We start from the raw sequence: 9,874 nt of genomic DNA, 5'->3' as shown, positions 1-9,874 counted from the left end.
TACCCACTCAGTGCCTGGTATACAGTAGGTGCCTAATAACTATTTGCTGACAGAATGAGTGGATGGATGAATCCATGTAGGGAGCAGGAGTAACTCACTCAAAGTCAATAATGAAGTAGCAGAACTAAGACTCTACCCATGGCTGCAGGACTCCCAAGCCCAAGCTCGTACATGTCATGCAGAGGTTTCCTCCACCTCCTTTCCCCCAGCTCCCAAACAAAAACAATACCTTAATGTGTACAAGAAAACAGATCCTGTCTGTTGCCAAACACACACCTTTAATCATCTCTTTGTGGGAATTTCAACTCCACGGCATAGCATCTTTCATCTTTGGGAAAAGGCTGAATTCCTCCGAGGCTCTGTACTGGGAGCTCTTTACTGAGCAGGGTGTGAAGTCATAAAGGAAGACAAAGATAAAGGCACTGCCCTCAAGAAGATTTGAATCTAAAGCACTGGGTTGATACCACTCGGAGCCGTGTAAGAAGCCCAGACCAAGACTCATCCAGTCTGTGGTCAGATAAGATATGAATTTAAAACTCTGAAGTCTGGCTTGAGAGTCTTAAAATACAGAAGTGGGGGTGGGGTGGAGTGAGATGAGGGAGAATGGAGGATGGTGGGGGTTGTGCAGAATTTCTTTTCTTAAATGAAAAGCCCAAATAAAATAAATAAATGAAAACATAAATCACAGTGTCTTCTCCAGGCTCCTGGCTGGAGGAAAACAAATTAGAAAGGGCTTGAATGAAAGGAGTATTGAAGAAGCTTGACTTGAATTAAGTGGTTATATATTTTAAAAGCACTTTGCTGGGTCCTGTAAAAATAGCAAATAAAAAGGTAGTAATATCCCCTGGCTCTGCGAGGCAAATACCAGTAATAAAGTAAGCTTGGGGGGAAAATATAAGAGGAGTAAACTTCAGTAGAAGGGAAAAAGAAAGCATTTGGTTTAGAAACACTTTGACTTCTCCCTTAATAATTAATGAGGAGATGCTATGTTTTCAAATAGGTATCATGTGTCTTTCTAACACCACTCACTTTCCTCTTAAAATGGCCCCCCCAAAAATTTAAAGACATAACCTGAAAATTTTTTCTTTTGAAAGGCAACCTAAATGAACTATTTCAGGGCTATCAGATTGTTATAATTTGGGGTCCATTTTACAATCCCTTTTTTCATAGTTTGAAAAAAAATTCACAATGAAAATTATAGCCAGCATTCACCACAGGATTATTAAACATTAACTGGAGAGCTTAGATATTTTTACAAATACGTAGGGGCTTGGGCAGTGAGTCTTAAAGATATAGCTAAGAAAGAAAATAACATGAGAAAAGTTACCAGGAAAGAGCTAAATGAACTTCCTTCTTGTTAAGAAATGTTTCGGTCCTTTTGTTTGCAAATGGCAGGTGGGTCATACAATTCCAATGTAATTTCAGAAAGCCATCTTCTGAATGTAATAAACATGTCTGCAATAATAGGATTCAGAAAATAGCAAAACGCATTCCAGACGCCCTTTGATTGTGCATACAGAACAGAGAATTTAGCTATAATTGGCTATAACACAGTTATGGACACCAAATGACACACTATGGAGTTGGGTGATGTAGCAGCTCTGATTAGGGAAGGTACATTTCAGCCCAACACCAGAAATCAAATAGCAGCATATAGTGACACAGCACCTTCCCTTCCCTTCCCCTCCCTCCCTCCATTTCTCCCTCCCTTCCTTCCTATCTTCCTTACTTTCTCCCCTTCTGTGCAATTAAAGTATCATAAATGAGACTAGAAAACTTGTTTTATTATTATTCAACTAATCAGTTGTCAGCCAAGACTCCATTCTCTTCAGGAGCTAACAATTGTTTGGAAAGGGGAAGTAAGAGTCCATGGAGAATTGACTTTTGGAGAACTAGACGTAATTTAAATCAAGAATTATAATAGGAAATAAACCATTACAATAAACAAGGAAACATGCACACAGTTACTTTCATCGTGTAATTTTATTCACTCTAGTTGAGAAAATAAAGAGATAATACTGACCGAAGCACCTGGGTATTTAATGCAAACTATAAAATCTATTATATTAAACAAAGTCAAAAGCAATGTGAAAGATCTTGAATATTCAAGGCATGCACCTCATTACAGACTTAGCAAATTAAAACACAAATAGGATTAGAAAAGAATAATGTAACAATCTCCCACTACGGTCCCTAGAGCATTAAGTCATAAATTGGGTTTGCATTAAATTGTGCCTGCAGTATTGAATTCAGGGAAAGAGCTGTGGGCTGGAGATAAACCATGCTGGGCTACTCACCAACTTTGGCAAAGCTATGTGTTTTCTGAGACGTGTAGTAAATTTGTTAGAATACAGCAGGTCCACACACACAAAAAATGAGCACTTCATATCTTAATTAAAAAAATGTCTGGTGTCATGGCATGTAAGGCCTGCAGAGATGTAAATGCAGACAAAATCCACATGTGAAATGGAGCTGTATTTCCTACTTAAGTTTAAAGTCATTTCACTAAAGATGCTGCTTAATACCAGACACATTTAAAACAAAATGAAAGTCCTCAACACAGGGGTTTTCATTAATTTTGTTTTGGTTTGGTTTTTATTCTTGTTTGTTTGATTTTGCAAAGGAAGGAAGAAAAGGAGAAAGCAAATCAAACTCTGTAAAGAACACGTGTGTACTTCCAGAATATCCAAAGAATGTCCCCTTTCATTCCATATGAAGATCAGACCTTAACTATTCTGGCTGATCAGTAGAAACATACATATGACTTATTTTAGAAAGCAAATGAATATACTTAAATCAGTTTTTAAAATGCTGCAGGCTTTGAAAAAACACTTGACTACAAAGCACATGCCTTCCATTTCAAGTTTATTCTCTTGGGTTTGTTTTCTAAATCCCCTGTACAAGAGAGGCTGACTCGGGGAAAAAAAGAAATTGCTGTCATAGTTCTATGGCATCCACGTGATACGCCTTATGTTAATTCCTACTCACTGCCTCTTTGCATATGGGCAGGCCCACTCTGCTCCAGCTGTTGGTCCTTGTTTCTTTAAGGCCATTTTCAGGCACAGAACACAATTTATTTTCTCTTCCTTTTCCTTGGCATCCTAAGGCTGTTATGAGAATTAAAATTGAAGTAAAATGCCAAGGAGATAGTGGGTGCCCAAAAATGCTAGTCTAGGCTGGGCGCGGTGGCTCACGCCTGTAATCCCAGTACTTTGGGAGGCCAAGGAAAAGGAAGAGAAAAGGCCAAGAAAGGGTGGATCACAAGGTCAGGAGTTCAAGACCAGCCTGGCCAAGATGGTGAAACCCCCGTCTCCACTAAAAATATGGAAATTAGCCGGACGCGGTAGCAGACACCTGTAATCCCAGCTACTCGGGAGGCTGAGTCAGGAGAATCGCTTGAACACGGGCGGCAGAGGTTGCAGTGAACCGAGATCACGCCACTGCACTCCAGCCTGGGCAACAAAATGAGACTCCATTAAAAAAAAAAAAAATGCTAGTCTACCTGCTCCCACTTCATCACTGAGTACAGGTCATGAAAGCAAAATCTGCAAGGTATCCCAGCCTCGCAGGTTCCCCGGCGGAAGTCTAAGCTGCTGTGCTCAATGGTGCGCAGACTCTTCGGCTCTGCAGTGAAATGTCTAGACCTTGCTATTCGGGGGAGTCCAGGACTCCTCTTCCTCCCCTGTTTCTCTTCCCTTCCTCACCCCTGGGCTCCCAGGGCTCTCCCTCCCAGCCCATCCAGCTGTCGTGGCCTCCAGGCGACAGGTTTCTGCATCACACTTAGCAGCAGTCTGTTTAAGCCTACGTTCTCTATTTTTAAAAGCTTGCTTGAAAGTCTAAATGGCTCCCATTTTGGCTTTAGTAAGACAAATACGGGCTAAAATACGCGGTGCCCCTTAAGTATGATGGATACTCAGGACCCTCTGAAGTTTCCCATCGCCAAAGACTGGCTTCTCACGGTGGCAATTTTTCTACCATGTTATTTATGTGGTGGTTTTACTTCTAATTATGGCTCATCATGGCTGTTAGTGCTGAGCAGTAAGAGAGCAAACTGCATTGTACTGCCATTTAACTCCAGCCCATAAAATGGGCAATAAAACCGAGGGTTTAAAAACCAAACAAAACAACAAAAAAAACTTTCTGTGACAAGCTCACATCCGCTTCTGCCATTCTCAGGCTGGAAACTCTGAGGAAACACATAGGGGCAGGTAACTTCTGGGGCCTGGGCGCCTCAAATTTCAGCTTTCAGCAAACCTTTATTGTAGACAAAACAATCCCAGACCTCGGATATAATTAACACATGCCAGGTTTAATCAGAACCAGTGTACTTCGTTGTTTAGAAACTAATGAAGGCAAATAGATGTTACTTAACACTGTAAATAATGAAAGGTCTTTTGTTGTTCTCAATTTTGATTACTATTTTTTGATGCTAAGAAGAATGCCACTTGGTGTGTGTGTAAACAAAGAAGATAAATGGCTGGGATGAGAATGAGTTGTCCATAATCTGATTAAAGCGATAGAGCTGGCTCCTAGGAAAACCTCACAGGGCTTAATGATTGGGTTGTTGTTCTTAATATGTCTAATGTTCACTCTTAAAGAAATCAAGAAAAATGTTAAGAGGCTCCTGATATTTCACCGTGGCAGTGGGCTGTCAGAGCTTCCAACAGGAAAAGAACGTTCTCTGTGGCTGGAGCACAGTGTCCAGCCATGTAAGCTAATTTGCCCAAATGATATTAGGAGGCATTTTAAAACCTAAATCTGCTCCAATTCATTCACTCTGCTGGCGAGCCATCAGGGACAAGGCAAGGACAGGCTTGGTTTTGTTGAAGTCATGATGTGGTAAAACAGCTGGGAAACTCTCTATTTTTCTTTTTCTTTGGTTAGTTCTTTTCCTTCTTGACAAAATGCTCCTGGATTCCGTTAAATGTCTGCTAGTGTTTGGATAATAAGTGCATTACTTAAAAGCCTGTGTATCCTCTAGCCTGTTAAGATATTAAGGAGGAAGCTTAGACTCATAGTTGTGCTCTGCAAGAGCTCATTCTGGTCAAATGTCATTACTTAACCCTCCTGTCTTATAGTGTGAGTTCTGTAGTTGTGTGTTTGTGTGTGTGTGTTCATGCAACAATTACTCATGATTAAGTAGTGCTGTACTCTTAGGAAGGTCTGTGTGCATTGTGCATTTCCTCCAGTATACAGTCATCATGGAACTTGCAGATCTCCTAATAAATTTTAGGATTACCCCAATAATATTAGGTCATTAGGATCTTTGTTACCTTTGAAACTCCAAATTGGACAATTAGATTTCAGATGGACAGGAAATGAATTATTCTGCTTATTTTAAGCCAGCAACCCAAATGATTTTGAATACTCCCATTTCAATTCAACAAATAGGTATAGATAGCCCACTGGGTGCTAGTGTCCTGTTTTGTGGATGAGAAGCTGAGGTTCAGAGAGGTTAAATAACTTCCCCAAGACAATTAGCAGGGTGGGTAGTCAGTAGCCGAGTCCTAACTTTAAACAAAATCCATCAGATTCTCAAGTTCATACTCTTCCTATCACCCTATGTACGTCAATCATCAGTTAAACTTCTGTGTTTCAACCAATATTAAATGTCTCAGACCGGGCTCTTTTCTTGGTAGTGTTCATGAATCTGATAGAAACAAGCAACTGACCCTTTCCGAGTCCAAAAGAAGGAGCGGTTGGCAGGGATGTGGCCAAATTCCTCCCAATACCATGGTGAGCGGGGTGCTTCAAAGTACTTCTCGGTCCCCCAATGTGTCTGCCTCCTCTTTCTCTCACAGATCAGCATTTGACTTTGGTCACTTTGTAAGCCCAACAGACTGAGGTTGGATTCCCAGAGACCCTGGGAGGACCACGGGGTAGAAAGGAAGAGAAAGAGAGAGGGAGAGTGAGAGTGAGCAAGAGACAGAGTTTGTTCTCTTTCTGTCTTTTCCAACCCTTTTCCCCCTCCTGCTGGCCTATTTTAGAGCCATGTTGTCACACATTGGCACACCAATCTGAGGGCAGAGAGGGAATGACAGAAGATGAAACAAAATCACAGCTGTATTAGAGACTTCTCATTTTTGAACAAGATGTGGAAAAAGGTTGAAACTAAGCTGCTTTCTCTTGGAAAATGGTTGCAGTAATTTTAGGGGCAGGTTTTTAGCGTCTGAACGTATTAGCTGAAGTATTTGAATATAATGAGCTATGCTGCATGGGGGAGTGGAAAGGGGCCAAGGATAGGTGGGACAGTTGGAGTGGTCTTGGGCAAGCCACTTCACCTCTCTAGGCCTCAGTTTTCTCTTCTTCCCCAGGTACACGTTGAGCCAGACAATCCCTGAGATTTCACAGGAAAGCAGTGAGGAGCAGAGCAGCACACTACACTGCAGTCAGCTGAGTGGCCTGAACCTTAGCTCTGTCACTTAGCTGGAGCTGTGTGACCTGGGTTGAGTTACTCAATTTCTACGAGGCTTAGTTTCCACCTCTGTGAAATGGGGATAAGGTGTCTGCCTCAAAGGGTCATTAAGGGGGCTAGATTGGCAAATGCACAGGCAGCTTCTGGAGAAGGCATTTTCCCAGGACTAGGAAGAAGAACTGGTGAGTGGGATGCTTTGAAGGTGAGCAAAGGAGGATAATTGGTCTATGAAGAATTTCAGACTGGGAAAGGCCTGACCTTGGAGTGGGTTGGGGGTGCTCTGGGCAACCCTTTTCAAGGGAGGAGAAAATGGAGTAACTGTCAGAAAATAGGGTGCCTCGATGCTAAGCTCTGTGGGGACATTGCCTTGGAGGAAGAAAAAGAAATCTTGGAACCCCTCTCTGTTTACTACTTTTCATTTCTTAATTCTTTATCTATAATGAAGATGGGAAGGTTTACAATTTTGACGGTTCTATTTATTTCTACCATTTTCACCTAAAACAATACAAGGAGCATCAATTATTTCCACCCTGGTTTCAACTGCAACTGGATAAAGTCGGTTTAATTAAACATGTTCCATGTCTGAGGGTCTGTTTTGTTTCTCTGTCTGTCTGTCTGTATCTCTCTTTCTCTACCACCAACCACCACACCATCCCTGTCCCCTTCTTCCTTCTCATCTCCATTTTCCAATCTCACAGCTGGGCCCAGGAAAACACGGAATAAGGACCCAGTGAACTAAAGGGGCTGAAGCCATGACTAGGAATCATGTGTGTGAAGAAGCCCAGAAGAGCAAATCCTCCCCAGAAGGACACACGGAGACCGCTAAGGAAGGAGGGAGGATACCTTCTGTTCCTGTGTTCAGGCTCTAATGCGCCCAGGTCACAGGAGGCTGCCCCTCCAAGCAGAGAAAATGATCTGTCCCTATCAGTGCCAGGCGGAGGGCAGGGGATTTCGCACCTGAGCAAGGGATGGGATGACTCCCAAGCTTCCGTTCTCCCTAGAGTTCCTCCTCAGGGTCTCTGTGGACACAGAGGAGGAAGCAGGAGCTTTGTTTGCATAGTCATGGTCAAATATTTATATTTGTTTAGGATTTGCTTCTATAGAATGTTTTTGTCATTCAAATCTATTTCCAAAATAAATCTGGATCTCTTTTATAAGAAAATGCAGTGAAAACACCAGGATAAAGAAAGCAGAACTGAAATTACTGAAAAGGAGCAAAGGCATTAGATGTTGCCAGGCATCTGAGATGAGATGATTAAAACAGCCAGGTGGCTCTGAGCTAAGGCAAAAGGCAGAATCTGGGGCAACACAGTTTATATCATCTGACAACATAAAGCATGCACATCCTTTGTGTCGAGCCACACTGCTTCCTGGAACAAACTCAAGGCAGAATTTATTACCTGGGTTCCTGTTTAAGTGCATGTTGAATGACCAGTTGACGAAAGCCTTCAAATAGAGTTTTGCAAAAGAACAAAGAATGAGACATAGAGGACCGACCCTCTCTGAAAGGGTTCCAGAATTAAGATTACAGAAGCTGACCCAACATTTGCTCACTACATTTTAAATTGAACTTAATACCACCTTTTAAAAAATAACCACTTTTAAAATAATTTTTGCTTATATCAAAAGTAACACATGTTAATTGCAGGAAATTTGTAAAATACAGCTTAAAAGAGAGGCGGCGGGAGGAGAGAGAGAGAGAGAGAAATCTATAATTCATCACTCACCACTATTGACAGTGTCATCTTCCTATGTTTTTGTTTATGCATAGCTATGCATATCTATTTTGCAAAGATAATAAATTGCTGTACTATATCTTTTAAACTTTTTAATTTAATAATGTACTATGAATATTTCCCATTCAATTAAATACAATGACACTGAATGCTTATGATACTGTATTGATATTAATACTGTAGAATACATCCGGAAGATATTATTACAATATGTTTAACCAATCCCCTGGGTGCTAGATATTTGGGTTTCTAACATTTCATCTTTTTATATTCTGTGATGAACATCTGGTGCTGTTCTCAGGGTACCCTCCATGACCAGTTGTGTTTCAGAGAAGGCAGGTCTGGTCTATTCAAGGCCAGGATCCCCCGGAGGTCAATACATTATTTGCCCAGTGAATTGTGGGCGTATCTATACTTTTTGCACTTTTCCAGACAGGAAGGAGGAAGTAGTACTGAGAACCCCCAGTCTTGGGTTAAGAAGCATTCTCTGGGCTGCTTAGGGAAGAAGATTTCTATCCCAAGGTCCTGCAGCCTTGGGATGGGTAGGATGGGAGCAGAGAAGACAGAGTGTGGGGCCAGCGTGGAGGCAGCAGGGAGGGGTCCCTCATGGCCACTGATTGGAGCCCTCATATTCCTTGTGGGGAGGCTGTAATTTCTCCAGAGATGCTTCTCTACCTGGAGGTCTGCCCTGTGTCGGGAGCATTAGTGGCCCTGCAGAGAGGTGGGACGTATTTGGATACTCTTACTTGTAGTGAGTTTGTTGCCTCCCAAAAGGTGTGTGGCATTTCTAAGTTGTTCTGCTTTTCCATGGTTCTTCAGAAGACTTGAATCTGGTTTGTAATCTAGGCACCAAAATTGAAATTCCCTCCAAAGAGCCACACGAATAAATGACCTCCCATACCATCAAGTTCTCTCTACGCATGGCAATCCCTAGTTAATCTCAGACAGATAAGAAGAGAAAGTATTTTTCATCAGTGACAAGGAAAGTTTTTTCTGGCTAATGTGGTATAGTGGCAAATGCAACTAAAAACCACCCCCAAGCATGTCTTTATTCATTTGTACACATCCAACAACATCACTTTTAAGTATGCATAGGTAGGATAAATATTAAATCATTAAATATCTGAAGTTATTGTAATCCTATTCCAGCACTATTCTTTTTCGCTACATTAAAAAAAAATTTCTGGACTGTGCTTCAACCTCAAAGGACATACCTTGGAAAGAATATTTCATTAAAGACATTGTTGGAGCAACTTTTATTATTCATTAGTGTGTTTTAAAGTGGACCTGAACAGAAAAGCTTTTTGCTAAAGTAAAAATACATCCGTTTCTATGATCTAATTGTGCAATTTGTTAGAATTTCTATCTATCAGTTCAAAGGGAAACTTGGTTTCAGTGAATTTGTTTTTAATAAAAATGTGCTATCTGTGATAAATATATTTCACTTTGTTCAAATGGATTTGATTGGGAAAACATATTGAGCAGAAGTACTGGTACAGCTTAATTTCATTGCTTTGAGAAAATGTATTGAATGCTGGTTTGAATTAAATTCTATTTGTTTTAATAAAAGTGTATTGGCCTGAGTGTACATATATTTGTTTTAGTGGCAGTGCATTGGATCCAATAAAACTATATTGGCTTCACTGCTTATGTCTCCTTTTCAGTGAAAATGGATTGAACGAGAAAACGAAATAGGCATGAATCAGCCAGCCCCAAGGTCTCT

General features: G+C 41.1%; 1 pseudogene; it reads right to left on the bottom strand.

The window, feature by feature from the left end:
• Positions 1-5,595: 5,595 nt before the first annotated feature.
• On the bottom strand, positions 5,596-7,486 carry LOC102121239 (uncharacterized protein KIAA0087-like; annotated as a pseudogene).
• Between the last annotated feature and the right edge of the window lie 2,388 nt (positions 7,487-9,874).

Source organism: Macaca fascicularis, chromosome 3 (assembly GCF_037993035.2).
Source record: "Macaca fascicularis isolate 582-1 chromosome 3, T2T-MFA8v1.1".
NCBI lineage: Eukaryota > Metazoa > Chordata > Mammalia > Primates > Cercopithecidae > Macaca > Macaca fascicularis.
This window is presented reverse-complemented; position numbering and strand designations above follow the sequence as displayed.